Source organism: Dasypus novemcinctus, chromosome 5, assembly GCF_030445035.2.
Source record: "Dasypus novemcinctus isolate mDasNov1 chromosome 5, mDasNov1.1.hap2, whole genome shotgun sequence".
In the NCBI taxonomy this organism is placed as follows: domain Eukaryota; kingdom Metazoa; phylum Chordata; class Mammalia; order Cingulata; family Dasypodidae; genus Dasypus; species Dasypus novemcinctus.
This window is the reverse complement of record NC_080677.1, coordinates 34,595,643-34,613,167: the sequence shown is the minus strand read 5'-3', so window position 1 is coordinate 34,613,167 and position 17,525 is coordinate 34,595,643. Positions and strand designations below refer to the sequence as shown.

At 36.2% G+C, this 17,525-nt stretch overlaps 1 protein-coding gene and 1 pseudogene across 4 annotated transcripts in view; both read left to right on the top strand.

Moving 5' to 3' along the window:
- The window catches only part of PALS2 (protein associated with LIN7 2, MAGUK p55 family member), a 125,105-nt gene that overhangs the window by 16,586 nt on the left and 90,994 nt on the right, over nt 1–17,525 (top strand). The window lies entirely within an intron of this gene.
- LOC101411048 (claudin domain-containing protein 1 pseudogene) lies at nt 11,619–12,329 on the top strand (annotated as a pseudogene).

The following is a 17,525-nucleotide window of genomic DNA, read 5'->3' as shown; positions in this document are numbered from 1 at the left end:
AATTATATATACAACTAACAGCAGAGCCCCAAAATGTATGAAGCCATTACTGACAAATTTGAAGGGAGAAACTGATGGTTCTACATAAATATCAGAGACTTTAACACACCATTCTCAATAATGAAGAGAATATCTAGTAGAAGATCGATAAGGAATTACAGAATTTGAATGATACCCTAAACCAACTACACCAAGCAGACATATATAAAACATTTAAAGAAAATAGAATACACATTTTTCTTTAGTACCCATGGATCATTCTCTAAGAATAGACCAATATGCCGAGTCACAGAAGAAATCTCAATAAATGAAAAGATATTGAAGTTAAAATGTGTATTCTTGGACCACAGTGGAATGAAGCTAGAGATCATTAACAGAGGGAGAAATGAAAAATTCATAAATATGTGGAAATTAAAAACATGCTCTTAAACAACCACTAGGTTATAGAGTGTATCAGAAGCGAAAGTGGGAAATACCTTGAGGCAAATGAAAGCATACCAAAACTTATGGGATAAGCAAAGGCAGTGTTGAGAGGGAAATTTATACCTCTAAAAACTTACATTAAAAAAAGAGGAGACTTCAAGTCAGAGACTTAACCTCAAAACTGGCAGAACTAGAAAAAGAAGATGAAACTAAACCCAAAATGAGCAGAAGGAAGGAAATAATAAAAGATCAGAGTGGAAATAAATGAAATAGAATACAAAAAACCAATAGAAAGAATCAACAAAACCAAAAGCTGGTTCTTTGAAAAGATCAATAAAATTGAGAAACCCTTATCTAGACTGATAGAGAAAAAAGAGAGGATACAAATAAAAATCAGAAATGAAATGGGGTACATTATTACCAACTCCACTGAATTAACAATGACTATAAGAGGATACTATGAATAACTATAGCCTAGTAAATTAGATAACCTAGATGAAATGGACAAATTCCTAGAAACACTGCAAACTACCAATCTACATTGACTCCAGAAGAAATAGAAGATCACAACAAACACTAGTAAAGAAATTGAATCAGTTATCAAAAACCCCAACAAAGAAAAGCTCAGGGCAAGTTTGCTTCACAGGAGAATTCTACCAAACATTCCAAGAAGACTTAACATTCCAAGATAATATGAACTAAGCTAGTGACAGTAGGGATAGAGAAAAAGATATATTTGAGAGAGATGCAAGATTTCAAATTCAAAGGTCTTGGTGATAGATTAAACAGAGGGAATATTCCAAGAAGACTTAACTTCAATTCTGCTCAAGCTCTTCCAAAAGCTTTTTGGTTTACTAATCCGTTTATCTTTAATTTTTCTCCCACATCACTTCCAGTATTATTGGTGTTTTATTCCTTTTAAAAGAATCTTGGGAAACGGATGTGGCTCAACCAACTGGGCTCCTGCCTACCATATAGGACGTCCAGGGTTCAATGCCCAGGGCCTCCTGGTGATGGCAAACTGGCCCACACACAGGGCTGGCCCACTTGGGAATGCCGCCCCGCGCAGGAGTGCCACCCTGCGTGGGAAGGTGGCCCAGTGTGGGAAAGGCCGCCCGTGTAGGAGTGCTGGCCAAAGCAGAGAACTGGCACGGCAAGATGATGCAACAGGAGAGACAGAGGAGAGAAAATAAGAAGACATAGCAGAACTGGGAGTTGAGATGGTACAAGAGAGTAGTCTCCCTTCTTCCACACCAGAAAGTCCCAAGATTGGTTCCTGGATCTGTCTAATGAGAATACAAGCAGACAAAGAAGGACACACAGCAAACGGATACAGAGACCATACAATGGAGAGAACTGGGCTGGGTGGGGGGAGAAATAAAATTTTTTTAAAAAGAATCTTTTCTGTCATTTCAGTGTTAACCTCAGGAAGGAGGAAGTAGAGGTAAGTGCTCATTCTTCCATTTTGAACTGGAAACATGTCTAAGAGTTTTTAAATCTGAGACCATTAGGACCAACTGGCATTATGAAAAGTAAAGCTCTGCAGATGCCTTTCCTTTAACTATGATATTTAGTTTTGAACTTTGCCTATAAAAGAGGTGGAGAATGAAGTTCAGATCATTAACTGTGATTTAGCCAGGCTCACCAAGGTGGGGGGCAGTCTGCAACTATTGATTTACATGAAGATCTTACACAAATTCTGAATATATAGGGCAAATCACATTATAATGATGAAAAACCAGAATTTTAAATTTTCATGGAATAAATATTTATTGAGTAATTGCAGTGTGACTGGCGAAATACTAAGAATTAGAGAACATGGATAAATGCCATTTCTGTCTTCAGAGAGTCTAATAATTTGGTGGCAGAGGCAGATATATAAATTAAAGTACTATTTGATAAGTACTATGTATTTCATATCTGCTAGAGTGGGTCAGGGAAAGCATTATTTGGGACAGTTAAGATATAACCAGTAAATGAGTTTAGCCGGGTGGAGAAATATGGTATATTTGTATTTTGGAAGGCTCACTCTGATGGAATTGTGGATAGATGTAGTAGAAAAATAAACGTTATAGAAATTTAGGTGAGAGATGATGAGATATGAACTAAGGTAGTAATAGTGGGGATAGAGAAAAAGATGTATTTGAGAGATGCAAGATATCAAATTCAAATATCTTGGTGATGGAATAGAAAGAGAGCATAAGAGAGATTGATTTGTCTCAATAGGTGTATGAGGGTGTCTTTAATTGAGATAGAGAATACAGGAAGAAGACTAGATTTAGGAAGTAACATGATGAGTTTTGGTGCCCCTGGGACATCTTTAAGGAGATTCAGGCAAGGAAATATTGGTCTGAAGCTCAGGAGATGTGACTTTGAGGACATTAACAAATGTCTGTTAACTGATTAATATATACTCAAATGCCTTCTGTCAAGGCACGGCCTTAGTGGTAGAGGGCATTGAGCAATGAATGATTTTTAAGGGGGGCAGGCAGGGACGACAGACCACAAACAAAAGTAATTTCAATAACCACTATGATGAACATTAAACTAATATGATAGAAAGTGGCTGAGGGTGTTGGAGGAAAGTCTCTTTAATTGGATGTTTGGGTTCACTTTCTAGGGAGATGATGTTTACACTGAGATTAAAATGAAGAGGATAAGGTTAACTAGTGAATATCTGAGGAAGGTTTTTTCAGGCAGAGAAAATGATAAAGATTGGAAATGAGCTTAGCAGTTTGAAGAACAGAAGGGAGGCCACTGTGACTGGAGATGAATGGATAAGGGGGATAGAGTTGTAGAAGATAAAATCAGAGAGGTACAGAGTGCCAAATCATGAAGGCTCCTATGAATCATGGTAGAGTTTGGATTCCTAGGTGCAGTGGGAAGTTTTTATACAGTTTTAACAGAGGAGTAACAATCTGATTTATGTTTTAAAGTGATGGCTGTAGCTGCTCTGTAGAGACTTGAGAGCTAGAGTAAAGTAGGAAAAACAGTCGTGATTTCTGCCATGGACAGGCAAGAGATGGTGGTGGCTCAGACTGGAGGTGAATGCCTTTCTTCAGTCACTATCATGGCTGAATAGAAGTACCATTTTTTCACTGGATCTGCTATGCACTGCAGGTTCTGAGTACGTATATGAAGTGTTATCTTGAAAAAAAATCAGTGAAATTCATCTGTTCAAATTTGCATGTTTAATAAAAGATGGTAGTGATCCTATAGTCATAATTCATGTTTATCAGATGTGTAAAAATACCTTCAGGCAACAAACTACATAAAGTAATGAAGACTTGACCTGCTTTTTGGCTACTGCAATGTGAGAGCAAATAACAACAGCCCTATTCATTTGAGCTCTGTTTTTGTAAGAATCCTTATAGCTCTAGCTTTTTTCTCTCTGAGCGCTGCACTCTTCACATGGATACTTCTGGACATAGTACGGAAGATGGATTACAGTGGGGAAAGATTAGAGATTAGGAGACCAGTTAGGAGGCTTTTTAAGTAGTCCAGGCAAGAGAAAATAAAGACTGATCCTAAGGATGAAGAGTGGAAATTGTGATCAGGATGAATTTGAGACATTTATGAAGCAGAATGAAAAGATTTGAAGAAGAATGAAATGTGTGGAGGTTAGGGAGAAGAGAAAAATTGGATGATTCTGAGGTGTTAAGCTCTGAAGAATGGGCAGATGGTGATGTCATAATACAAATGAGAAGTAGTCTAGATCGGAAGCAAGTTTGGTGAGGGTCAGTGATTACAGATTTGAAAATGTTAAAGACACCATCTTTGGGACTCCCAAAGGAAATATGTTAAGGCGGGTGGAGAAAAGTGAGTGCTATAACTAAGATTTGGAAATCATCTTCATGTTGAAACTAATTGTAGCCTGAAAGTGAAGAAGAGCACTCAAGAAAAGAATGACAACCTGAGGGACACCGACAGCAGTGATGAACCATCCTCGAACAGAGTGAGGAAACTATACGATTGACTTGCCAGGTCATTCCCAGTCTTCTTCAGAGCAGTTTGAAGAGAGCAGTGGCTGAGTAGGAGGGTGGAGAATTGAAGTGGCATATAGTGCAGACTACTCTTCAGAGAAGTGCAGTGGTGAAAAAAAGGTGAGAGATAAGGCTGTGACTTAAAAGGGAACTGAGGTTCAAAATAGGATTTATAAAAATATTTAAGGATGGGAACGCTTTTCGTATAAATATGTATGTGGAAGGATCAAATGAAAAAATATTTAATCACAGGAGAAGGATAACTGCTGGATCTTGGTCTCACAGTGGGTGGGCAGGACTTGGTGCATGGCCCAGGAAGCAGCCTTGTAGCTGATGAAGGACATAATTTCTTTTGAGATTTACGGCAAAGACGTAAAGGATGGTGTGATCTATTTGAGCCTACAAATGGAGGAGAATTTCAATAAGTCATAGGTGATAGCTTCTTTTTTTCCTTTCCCTTCTGACATAAATCTTCTATTGAATGTAAGGGGGCTGATAATTTAGTGTGACAAATGTTTGAAATAGCAAATGGGAGAGCAAGCTGAAGAGGGGCAAGTAATAGGATTGTAAAGCAATGTTTGGGGCCTTGCTAGTTTTTGGAGGGTCAGGGCAGTGTGAGAGTATTGAAATACTTGCGTATGAGAGTAGGATGGAGGGTGCTAAAATGGAGGAAATAGCTGTGGAAATAAGAGGTGAAATGAAGACAAACAATTATCTCATGGCTTTGTCTAGGACTACAAATGTTGAAATACATACAAGCAAGCTATAGCCAGGCCACTGGGTGAATCTTTTCCTTAAGTACATCATTAATATTTTAACAAAACCAAGCACATGAAGGAAATTCTGTTAAAACAGAAAACTATCATTGTAGAAAAGGAATTGTAAAACATCCTGCACTATTTGAAAATATTTTTAGGTAATCTTTTAAAAACTTAATGGAAGACATAACCATAATTTTAGTTCATTTTGTTGCCAGTATTTTCAAAACTTGGTCAATCCTTACCTGCTAGAAATGAAGGGCTAGTAAGGATATCCAGTTTTCTATAGTGTGTATTAAGTTTGCCACAGGGACATTTACGTTGAGAAAAAATACTGAAATAGCACTAAAGTTACTTACAATTTTATCTATTTAGAGTGCACTTTCATCACTTTGAACAAATTATGTATTGCTCAGTTTCTTATGGCCAGAAAGCTTTTCAGATAAGGGTAAAGTTAAATTCTAAAATAATTGCTTATTTTGGATAAGATATAATTTGCTACTTTCATTCAGGTAGGATCTTTTGGACTTGCTTAATTTCTAAACCTTTGTTAAATAACTAGTAAGGCAATTATATGCACATTTTCATTTGGACACATAGAATCCTCTAGTATTTAGATGGTACGTTAAAATTCCAGGCATTTCCTGGATGGTATGCCTGCATTTTACCATCTTGTTACCTGAGCATTCACGCTCAGATGGAATTACCAAGTGGCATTGTATCTTTAGAGAAGAAAATTATTTTTCACCATTAAAATACTTTCTGTGCTTATTTTTAGTCCAGTGCTTTATACTTAGTTTTATATAATATTTTGCTCAGTACTTTAAAGGGTGGTATAAGCAAAACTGAACAAACCTAAATGTCAAGTGAGTGAGATAAAATATTCCAAATTAATTATTTTATTTCACATATAAGATGTTTTTATAGAGAATATCTCTGTCATTTTAGTATAGCATAACACTGTAATCTGAATTGTATTTCATTATAAGTCAGTAATTTTTGAGCCCCTGTTCCTTTATAGAGTGAAATTGGCGGTAAGGCAGTTATGAAAAATAATTTAGGTTGACATGAGATAAACATGGTAGTAAGCAGAAGCTATTTTATGATTTAAATAAGGTTGACTAAAAAGTTCTTTCTGTGTAAGTTTAATTTTTACATTTAGGAATATATGGAAGAGACAGCTATCTTTAAAATGCTTTAATTGCTTATATTTATAGATCTTAAATATTAAGTTTTCTATTTTTAAAACATATATATTTAGAGAACCTTGCATAATGTGCAGAATTCCCATGCAACACCCCTCCACCAGCACCTTACCCATTTTCCATTTTAATGTTTTACTAAAATATATTTCATTTCATAAGATATGCAAAGAAGTTAATGAAATATTTCATCCAAGGACTATTTTAAATCTATTTTTAACTCTGGAAGAATTGTTACAATTCTATAATTATTCCAGATTCAAACTGATTACTACTTATACATGATATTTGTATTCTTTTTTTGTTTGTTTTTATTATTAGAGTTGTCAGTTCACGTAGATGGAAGGCCAGCTGTGCTCCGTAATTCCCTTTTTCTCTATTTCTTCCCAGAGGCTTCCATGTTTTCACAACTTCTTTAGATAATTCTTCTGGCATTTAGCTCCATATCAGCAAATGATATGCCTATCTTGCTGACTCCTTAATTTTTAGTTTTTTTGTGTTTTTTTTTTTCCCAATATTTATGGTAGCTTTATTCATAATAGTCCCAAACTGGAAACAACCCAAATATCTTTCTATGGATGAATGTAAAACAAACTGGTCCATTCATAAAATGGAAGGCTCTTTAGCCTTGAAAAGCAACATGGATGAAGGCATTATGCTGAGTGAAAGAAGCCAGACTCCTGAGTTTCCATTGTGTGTGATGATATTCATGTGACATTCTGGAAAAGGCAAATCTATAGGGATGGAGAACAGATCAGTGTTTGCCAGATGTTGGGGTGGGGTAAGGGTTTGACTAAAAGGGATGATTTTTCAGTTTTAAGCATTTTTTATTATCTTCCCATTATAGAAGATGTAGTTCTTTTCGACTCTGTCCCATCACATATACATATACGTACACACTTCCATCCCCATTCCTCCCAACATAATTGTATTTATAATTTTGATTAGGTCAGCATTCATTAGCTGATCCATTAGTAAACTGTAGTTAGCCTTCCTAATTCCTGCATTACTTTTATATTTTCTTGGAGTTAATAGTTATTTCTTTGATAAGTTTTCCATATTTGTGACTTAGCAATAAGTCAAAGCTAAAATCTCTGCCAGTTTTCTAAATCACCTTTCAGTATGTCTATTCAGATTTATCAGTTTCATTTTCTTGAAGGTGTCACTCCTGGAAATTTCCAACCTGTCCCATATGGACTTTTCTCACACCTGGTTCACACTTGTCATCCAGTTCTCTCTCTCCACCGTCTTCCTGGGCATTACCTTTGCCTTGTTCCTGGCTTGGGTCTTCTAGTTCCTGTATCACATCTTCCCTTTTTCTATTTTGCGCCTGTGTTTCATGCCTTGAGGGGAGTGTGTCATTGTTGATCTTTCTGAGAAAATGTGTGTGGGGTAGGTAAATTCATGAGACCTTTTAAGTCTGAAAATCATTTTTAACCATCTGCACACTTGATTGATAGTTTGGCAGGTTAAAGAATTTTAAGCTGGAAATGTTTTTAAAGGCATTGCTTCAGCATCTCTTATCTTCAGATGTTGCCATTGAGAAGTTCAAAATCATTTTGATTCCTGATTTTTGACATGTGAATGTCTTTTTCTCTTTGTTCCATGTTCTGAAATTTTATAATGATGTGCTTTTATACAGAAGAGTCTATTTTCATCTACTGAGCTGTGCATCAGTACCCCTTGGAGTCTAGCAACTCATACCTTTCTGTTTTGGAAAATGTTGAATTATTTCATGAATATGTTCCTCCCTTCCGTTTTCTCTGTTGTTTTTTCCTGCAACTCCTATTTTTTGGATGCCCAGTAATCATGTCCTCTCATTTTCTTATATTTTTATACCTCTATGCTTTTGTTCTACTTTTTGTGGTATTTTCCTAAATTTATCTTCCATAATTTCTGTTGAATTTTTAAATTTCTACTTTTGTATTTTTACTTCCTGAGAGTGCTTCTATTTCCCCTGCATGTTCCTTTTCTATAGCAATTTCATTCGAGTTTCATGAATGCATTATTTTCTGCTCTCTCTCTAATAATTTTAGAAACTGTCGTTTTCTTCTCCCTGGATAGTTTCATTACTCCAGGTAGTTTTTCCATTTGTTTATTCTACCTTTCTTATTTGTAGGCTTTTCTCAGCCATCTGATAATCCCAGGGTTGTTAGCTGCTCGTTGAGTGAACTAAAAGCCTGAAGCTCTGAATGCGTGAGTGAGTTTCACTGCTTCACTGTAGCCATGCTGTGGCTGAATTGTTTGGGGATAATACTTGATCTTGATGGCTATGTCTTTCCTCTTATAGTGATCATATTCTCCAGAGACTTCACTACTGCCTGGAAGGTAAAGACTAGGCTTTGGAGGCAAGAAGGAGAAGAAAGTGGAGAGATATCTCTGCATTCAGTGATCCCTTTGTTTTGCATATGATGTCCTTGCCCATGGTCCAGTGATACCTCTTATCTTACCTCTCTCCAGAAAATAAATCTCCAGTTTTGGGCCCTAGGTAGTGGGGAGAGGGGGCGGGAATGAGGGGCTGGCAATTGCCCAGCAATGAGGGTGGGAAATGGAGCTAGAGATCTAAATACTTTTGAAACAGTTTTTATCCATTTCTTCTTCTTGTAGTACCCTATACCTCAGATATCTTATGATGCTCAATCCTGAGCCTTTTGAATATTTTGTGTAAATGAATGGTTTTCTGCTTTCCCCCCTGCTGGTTAATATTATGTTTCTTTGGATCTGTTAAGTCAGTTACTCCTTTTTCATATGTTTTACAGCTTCCAAAGTTGACTTTTCTGTCATTCTCCCCATCTCTGTAAGCAGATGTCTTTAAAAAATAAACTTAAATTACGGACACATGTCTATTGCATTTCAGTGGTTTTCCTTTTGTTTTTAAGGTGAGAGCAAAATTAGATGAGGTCAATTTATCTTTACCTGGAAATATTGATACTTGTCCTGTTGAAGAAAAATATTCATTGTTTTTCTATTTATTCCTGTTTTACTTTTCTTTCAAGTTTGACACTTGATTTTGTCAAATCCAAGGGCACCAAAAATTTGGAACCTGACAGAAAAGGAGTTCCATTCTTAAATTTTAATTTTTAGTTTTGCCTTGGGTAAAAGAAAGGATGTATGTTAAAGAACATCTTTCAGTTTCCGCTCCCAACAGGAGATTGTTTTCCCTAAGAAAACAATGGCCTACAGCCATCCATGCTTTGCTTCAATCTGAATTTTTCTTTAAACCTCTTGAGTGTTAACATTAAGAAATGAGTTGTCTCCTTTGGGGTACTGGTGCTATTACATACTCAAGGTAATCCCAAGATTGTCTTTTACCTTGCTAAATGTCAGTTGTTGGTTATACAAAATTTGGTTCCAATTAAAATTAAAAGCTCTATAATAAGGAAAAACTGATTCAGAGCATTATTTATCCTTCAGCACAGTTGTGGGGTTAGTAACATTTGTTCAGTACCTCTTGTATGTAAGCCAATGTACTTGGAGCTATAATTTAAGAGAAAACTCTTGTCTTTGAGAGTTTATAATTTAACAGGAAGGAGGGAACACACCTGAAACAACTAGAGGATGCTGGAAACCCATTCTTTCCCCTTGTTTTACCAGATATTTTTGTTTTAAAACAGTTGGGAAAAAGGGAAAGAAGCTGTAAATGTATGGATTCTCTTTGGATCTTGGCCTCATTTATTAACCATTACAATGGCCTTTCTCTGGAATTGTTTAATATACAGCAATATAAAATTAAAATTTTTATCACTCTTACTTCAGCAGGTCTCGCCAGTCTTGGTAAGTGCTTTTACCCTAATATATTACTTTAAACAAAGAATATGAGAGAAGAAGGAAAGTAATTTAAAAGAAAGGAAAAATTTTTATTTAATACTTTCCTTCCAGATTTCATAAATACATTTAGTACAGTGGGAAAAAAACATAAGCTAGCTGTAATAAGTCTCTGCTTATGTTTCGAAGTCAGGAAGAGAGGCGTAAAAGAGTGGTTAAAAGTGTCTTAAACCACCGTTAATCTTTAGTATCCAGCATGTCTGGACCCACATGACTGCAAATAGTTCCTAAGGGCCATTTCTAGCTATTTAAACTTGCTTTTTATTTCGGTCAGTTATTGTTCTTGCCAGTATTTATTTCAGTCATCTGCTGCTCCTGAACAGTTTACTACTGGCTACTTAGTTTCTTCTTTCTTACCAGATTTTGCAACTTCTTCCAAGTTTCTGAAGGGTCCTTCTGATTCCTCTATTACTCTGTGCAAATATTTGAAATGGCAGTAGGAATGATGAAAGGTAGTTGGTGTTAACTTGTAGAAATTTATGTCACTGTTCCTGCAGGGCTAAAATCATAATAAAGTTGTACATCATAGTGGCAAGTTTAGGACTAGAAGAAACCAGGTTTTCTTGTGTCCTCTCCAGTGACTAAAATAGTTTCAGGATTTTTCTTCATACCCGCCATCCCTCCACACCTCAGTGGCTTATACCTATTCCCTTGGCCTGTCCCTTGCAAAATGTCCCTTCCAACCTCCTGAACATTTTCTTTCTTTTTTTTTTAATTTATTTATTTTATTTATTTATTTCTCCCCACCCCCTTGTTTGCACTTGCTGTGTCTGTTCATCTTGCTTGTTTCTTTAGGAGATACCAGGAACTGAACTGGGACCTCTGATGTGGGAAGAAGGCACCTAATTGCTTGAGCCGCCTCTGTTTCCTGCTTTGTTGTCTCTCTTAATATGTTTTTCTTCTTGTGTCTCTTGTTGCATCAGTTTGCCTTGCCTGTCTGTTGGACCAGCTCGCTCTCTTCTTTAGGAGGCACCAGTAATCAAACCAGGGACCTCCCATTTGGTAGGTGGGTGCTCAGTCACTTGTGCCACATCTACTTCCCTTGGACATTGTCTGTTGTTTGTCTTCTTTAGGAGGCACTGGGAACCAAACCTGGGAACTTCCATATATGAGAGGCAGGTACCCAGCTGCCTGAGCCATATCCACTCCGCTCATAGTGTTGTAAAGCCTCTGTTTTCTGTTTAAAGTCTGCAAAGGGTGTGATTAGGTAAAATATATTGGTATAAAAAATATGATTTGCAGGATAAAATAGAAAGATTCAGATTAATTGATGAGTTTCATTTATTTTAATTCTTGATTAAATTATAGGCATTAAAGAAGTCTTGTGACTTAAAGTCCATTTGTTAAATGTATGAAAAGTCTTATATAGGGTGCTGTGGTTTGAGCTAGAGGGTGAATCTGGCAGAGCAGAAGGATGGAGGAGCAGTCTGAATGCCAGAATGGATAACCGTTTTGCTACAGTATTTGCAATTGCTTATGTACTTAGCCTCATTTTCACCATCTATATGGCAGCCTCAATTGGCACAGACTTCTGGTGTGAATATTGAAGTCCAGTTCAAAAATTCCAGTAATTTGAACAAAAGTATCTGGGAAGACTTCATTAGTGATTAGGCCGATGAAAAAACTTATAGTGATGAACTTTTCCAATATAATGGCACGGTGGAGATAGTGTATAACCATACCCTAGAACACACACTGGTATAGCCTAGCAGAAAGGACAGTCATTTGATATGGCAACAAAATGCATCAGTTTTATACTAAATGAGTAGTTCATGGAGAAATTTGTTGATCCTGGGAACCACAAAAATGGGATTGATCTCCTTAGGACTTGTTTGGTGTGCTTCGGGGCTTTGATTGGACTTTGTGCTTGTATTTGCCTAAGCTTATATCCCACCATTGCCGTGGGTATTCTCCATCTCCTTGCAGGTCTGTGTGCACTGGGCTCAGTAAGTTGTGATGTTGCTGGAATTGAACTACTCTACCAGAAACTAGAAAATGGTTCCAGTAAATTTGGATGGTCCTTTTGCCTGGCTTGTGCCTCGGCTTCCTTACAGTTTGTGGCTTCTTCTCTCTCTATCTGGGCCACTCACACCAACCAGAAAAAGTACACCTTAATGAAGTCATATTGTGTGGCATGAGTGGGAAGCTGCCTCCTTTATAATTAGCATTTTTATTATTTTAAAAATATTTTCCCTTCTTTCACACTGCTTTTAGTTTGTTTTTTCCCTGGATATACCTTTTTTTTTTTTTTTTTCTGAAAATCCATTTTATTTATATATACAAATACACACACAGCTGTTTTTGTTTGTTAGTTTTTAATGCCACTTAAATTTATACGGTTGACTCTGAGGGATTCCATTTTTGAAGCAAACCAATCTAGGTTCAGAGTCCAGAAAGAGAGAAATGGATGGAGACTTGGCACAAATTTGTGAAAGAAAATTTATAGTGGGAAACTCACCCTAAGCAAGTTCTGCTGTCAGGCTTGTCAGTAAAAGTAAAATAACTATCTGTTCAGCTAGAAACTCATTGGTTTCTCTGGAAAATCTTTCATCATTATCATAACTTCATGTTCACTTGCTCTTGTAGACTGACAGCCAGTCGGCAAAATATTAGTGCTATTTTCAAACCCTCAAGCTATATAAAATAAGGGGAATTATCTGCGGGGCTTTTCCCTAAAACTAGGTATATAGCTTCATCCGAGGTGAAATATGACAGCTGTTTAGATTTATATACTGTGTCTGTCTACAGGAAAGGAAGTGAAAAATACAGTATTTATTTGAGGTTTTAACTTTGTGTGAATTCCAATTCGGCTAAAGAAAAAGGACTTGTTTTCTATTTTTATTAAAATATCTATTTTTAAACTTACCTTAATATAGCAATAGGATCTTCAGTACTGCCACACTGTTTCGGACTTTCTCTCCTCCCTTCTTCACACACTAGGTTTATTAAACGTTTACAGTACCTTTTTTTTTTTTTTTTTTTTTTTTTTTTAGAGTAGGTGAGAAAACTCTTTTCTTTTCTTTTCTTTTCTTTCTTTCTCTCTTTCATTTTTTTCTTTTCTTTCGAAATTTTCTTTTTTTCAGTGCTTTATTTTTAACATTACAGTTGGGGTCACAGAATAAAATCCCCCACTTGCTATATATTCTAGCTAAGTACCCTGCAGATCCTGGAAAACTACCACAAGATCTAAAGTTTTGGCTGGCTGTTAAGCTCCAACTGTGGTCTTTATTTCTTGTGGTGAAATGATGTGCCTTTCCTTGCCTAAATCCTTTTTTGGTGTGTGTCAAGCATTATTTATTGCCTTTAAATTCAGTCATTTTTTATAAATACATCTATAAAAATTTAACTTTTAAAAATCTTATTTACTTATTACATTACTGTTGCACTTGGCAGATTTTTTTTTAAAAAAAAGTAATTTAGTAAATTTCTTACCATATGCCAAATCTGGCTTTTAAAATAAAATTTTTTTTTAAAGTGAGAAGAGATCTAATGTGAAATAGACTGAAATGGCTTACTAGGAAAGAGACTAGTGATAAAAAGTACAAATCAACACATAAGGTATGGAATAATCAAGGGATGCAATATCATTATTAAAAGAAGCTTTCTTTGGAGAGAGAAAACCATGACATGAAAACTGATGCCAAACATTTTTTGCTGAATAAAACCATCTTCTGGATAAGAATACTTAATTTCATTAGGTAAAGTGGTTTTCTTTAAGCTTTATGAGTTTGTATGAAAATTTCTGGGAACCCTCATGATATCAACTCTCCATAGTATATAATTTAGGTAATCCATTTGTTAAATTGCTGTTTTGTTACAAAACTATGCATAAATATATTAACTTTAAAAAAAAAACCCAAACCATAATGCTGTTGCTAGCCAAAGTCAAGATCTTTCTTAACTATGCTTTCCTTCCATCTTTCTTTGCCCCTTTCCTGGAGATTATAGCTAGGATAATTTTGTTTTATACATTTCCATACCTAATCCTGTGTATTCACATATTTATACATGTAGAAAATATGATATTGTTTTGTGTACTCCAGATATATAAATTTTATACAACACTGTTTCTGAAACTTTGTTTTTCTTCATAGAAAAATGTGTTTTTGGAGCCCATTTCATGTTCATAGGTATAAATCCACCCTAGTCTTTTAACTGTTGCAGATTATTCATAGCACAGATAAAGCTGATTTAGCCATTCCTCTGTGAGGATCACTGAGGTTGTTTCTGTTTTTTCATGTTTTCAAATAATGCCGCAATGAGAATCCTAATAAATTGTCTTGTTAGATGCAGTGTTACCTATATCATGTTGATCTCTTTGTCTTGATATTAAAGTTCTACCTATAATGTAATATCAGGTGTTAAAAATGCTTTTTGACCTTGAATAAAAGGGGGAAATGGAAAGGACAAATGAGCTTTTATGGCTATGAGTCTCCAAAAAAGAGTCGGGAGGTCATCAGAGGGGTTGCTCTTACGCACGCCTCAGCAGGGCCCCAGAGACAGCCAAAGTGGATACAAGCCCAGGTATTGTTCTTCTGAGAACTACAGAGACCCTCAGGTTCTAAGGTCATGGCAGATGGAGTTCAGTGCCATGTCAGTTGGCCCTACTTTGGAGTTTGTGTTCCTGAGTGTGATGGAGTTGAACTCAGATGTGATCGTTGTTCACAAGCCTCTCCTGCTACTTTTACTGGACCTGTGGTTGGCACTGGGGTTTGGTGTATGCTCAGGGGACCTGAATCTCTGGACTGTCCATGTGATAGCCAGGCCCTGAGCCTCAACAAACCTGCAGTTCCTACCCTCTGGTTTATTGGATTTATCCCAGCCACCTAATAGGGAGGTGAAGAAGGTCAACCATCACAAGATGTAGCCAAGAGTACCTACAACTGCAAGCAGGAGAAGTGCATCTACCACCCATGTGGAATTTAAGCCCCCTCTTGATATAGAGGTGGAGAGGACATAACCATCCCAGGGTCCACAGGATGGAGGAATAGAGTATGGATTAGAGTGGACTTACTGATATTCTCTTCTGGAACTATTGTGATTAGTAATAGAAGAAAATGTAGCATTGATGTGAAGAAAGTGGCCATGGTAGCTCCTGAGGGTAGGAAGAGGGAAGAAGAGATATGATATGGGGGCATTTTCAGGACTTGGGGTTGTCCTGGGTGGTACTGCAGGGACAGTTGCTGGACATTGTGTATCCTGCCATGGCCCACTGGGTGGACTGGGTGAGAGTGTAAACTGCTATCCATGTGGCGCAGCAGTGCTCCGGGATGTGTTCACCAAATGGCAATGAGTGGGCCATGATGATGAGGGAGGTTGTTGATGTAGGAGGAGTGGGGTGGGGGCTATGTGGGGACCTCATATTTTTTAATGTAACATTAAAAAAAAGAAAGAAAAAAAAGTATATGGGATTCCCATATATCTCATCTCATCCCACTCCCACACTTTTCCCTATTAACAGCATTTTTCATTAGTGTGGTACATTTGTTGTAGTTGACGAACACATATTGAAGCATTGCTATTAACCATGAAAAAAACCAATTCTACCTATAAAAGTTTAGTAAAGTTAAAACTGAAGATCTTTTATTAAAAACATCACTTAAATTGCAGTAATGGTGATATGAAGAGGTTGCAGTCCCCCTCTGCAAAAGCAAATCTAACACTGGGCAAAATGGTCAAAACAGCAATTTAGGGGTACCAGAAATTGGCCAAGGGCAGTTTTAAAAAAAATGAGAAGCATAAGTTCTTGCAAAACTGGTAGAATCTGGGTGAGAGCAATGAGAGTCAATGGCCTTCTTGCCTGGGGTTGTTTTCATATGTCAGTTGGTGAGAACTGTACTTTTATCAGCTTGGGGCCAGAAAAGAATAAACTTTTCATAGAGGAAAAGCATTGCAAATATCATGAAATATGCAAAATTATAAAATATTATAACAAAATTAAGACCAAACCTATCAGTTATCATAATAAATGTGAATGAGATTTAACTCACCTTTTTAAAGAAAAGATTTCCAATTTAGCTCATAAACAAAATTCAGCTCTGTGCTGAATATAAGATATTCTGTTTACAAGGGAGCTACACCTAAAACAATGATTCAGAAAGGTAAAAGGGATGGATAGAAGTGTAAAGGCAGATAGAACCAAAGAGCAAAGATAAGGATCCTGTTAACAAAGTAAAATTCTAGCCCCTGAGCATTAAAAATGAAAAAAGGAGGACACACTTCTTTTCATAAGCTATAACTTTTGTGAGAATCTAAGTACCAAATAACATAGCGACCACCTTTTTTAAGCAAAAACTAAGGAGGATACAAGGAGACATAAATTGAAACACACTCACAATAGGACACTTTAATGCACCACTCAGTAAAAGATCAAGCGGACAAAAGGTAGGGGGTTAGATGATCTAAACACCGTAATAGAGTAGATCTTATTAACATGTCAGACATTACACTCTGATTATAGAGAAGGCATATTCTTCTCAGTTGCCACTATACAGCAAAATTCAAAAATCCACAAACTAATCTACAGTAACAGAAAGGTCAGTGGTTTCTTGGGTACAGTGGGAGTAGTAGTATATGGGACTGGAGGCAGGGACAAGTCAGAGGGAAAGATTACAAGGAGACAATAAAACTTCTGAGGGTAATATATTCACTATCTTGATTTTGGTGATAAGTTTCACATGTGTATACATACATTAAAATCTGTTAAATACTACACATTAAATATTTATTGGATGCCATTAACACTTTAATTTTGAAAACTTTCCAAAAAAATAACTATAGAAGTATGTTGTAAGTTGTTAGTATTTCTTTAAATGCTAATTTGGTCATGTTTTTTTTTAAATTCATGGCATATGTACCTTCTAATGCAGAAATTCCACTTCTAGAAATTTATTAGGCAGACATACAATTACAACGTTTCTAACAGTTAAAAAAAATTGGAAACCTAAATATTTCCAGTGGAGTAATTAAATTATATCTACACATTAAAACTATACATTCTTACATATCTACAGATTAAAATATTAAAGTTATTAAAAAGTGAGTTACGTGCTGATATGAAAAGACCTCTAAGAAATATGGTGGGAAAGGGTGAAAGTGTGCAGTAATAAGTTACTCCTAGTGTTATTTTAAACCTAACATTTTAAACAATACACATATATGCAGGCTATGCTAAGCATATATGCAATGGAGATATATCTGCTTCTAGGGGAGTAAAAAAGTTGAATACATGGAAGAAATTAATACAGATCCACAGTCTCTTATCCACACCCTATCCAAACGGCTCTGAAAAGGTGAGTTTTTCATAACTCATTGGCAGTGAAATTGACTTGAAC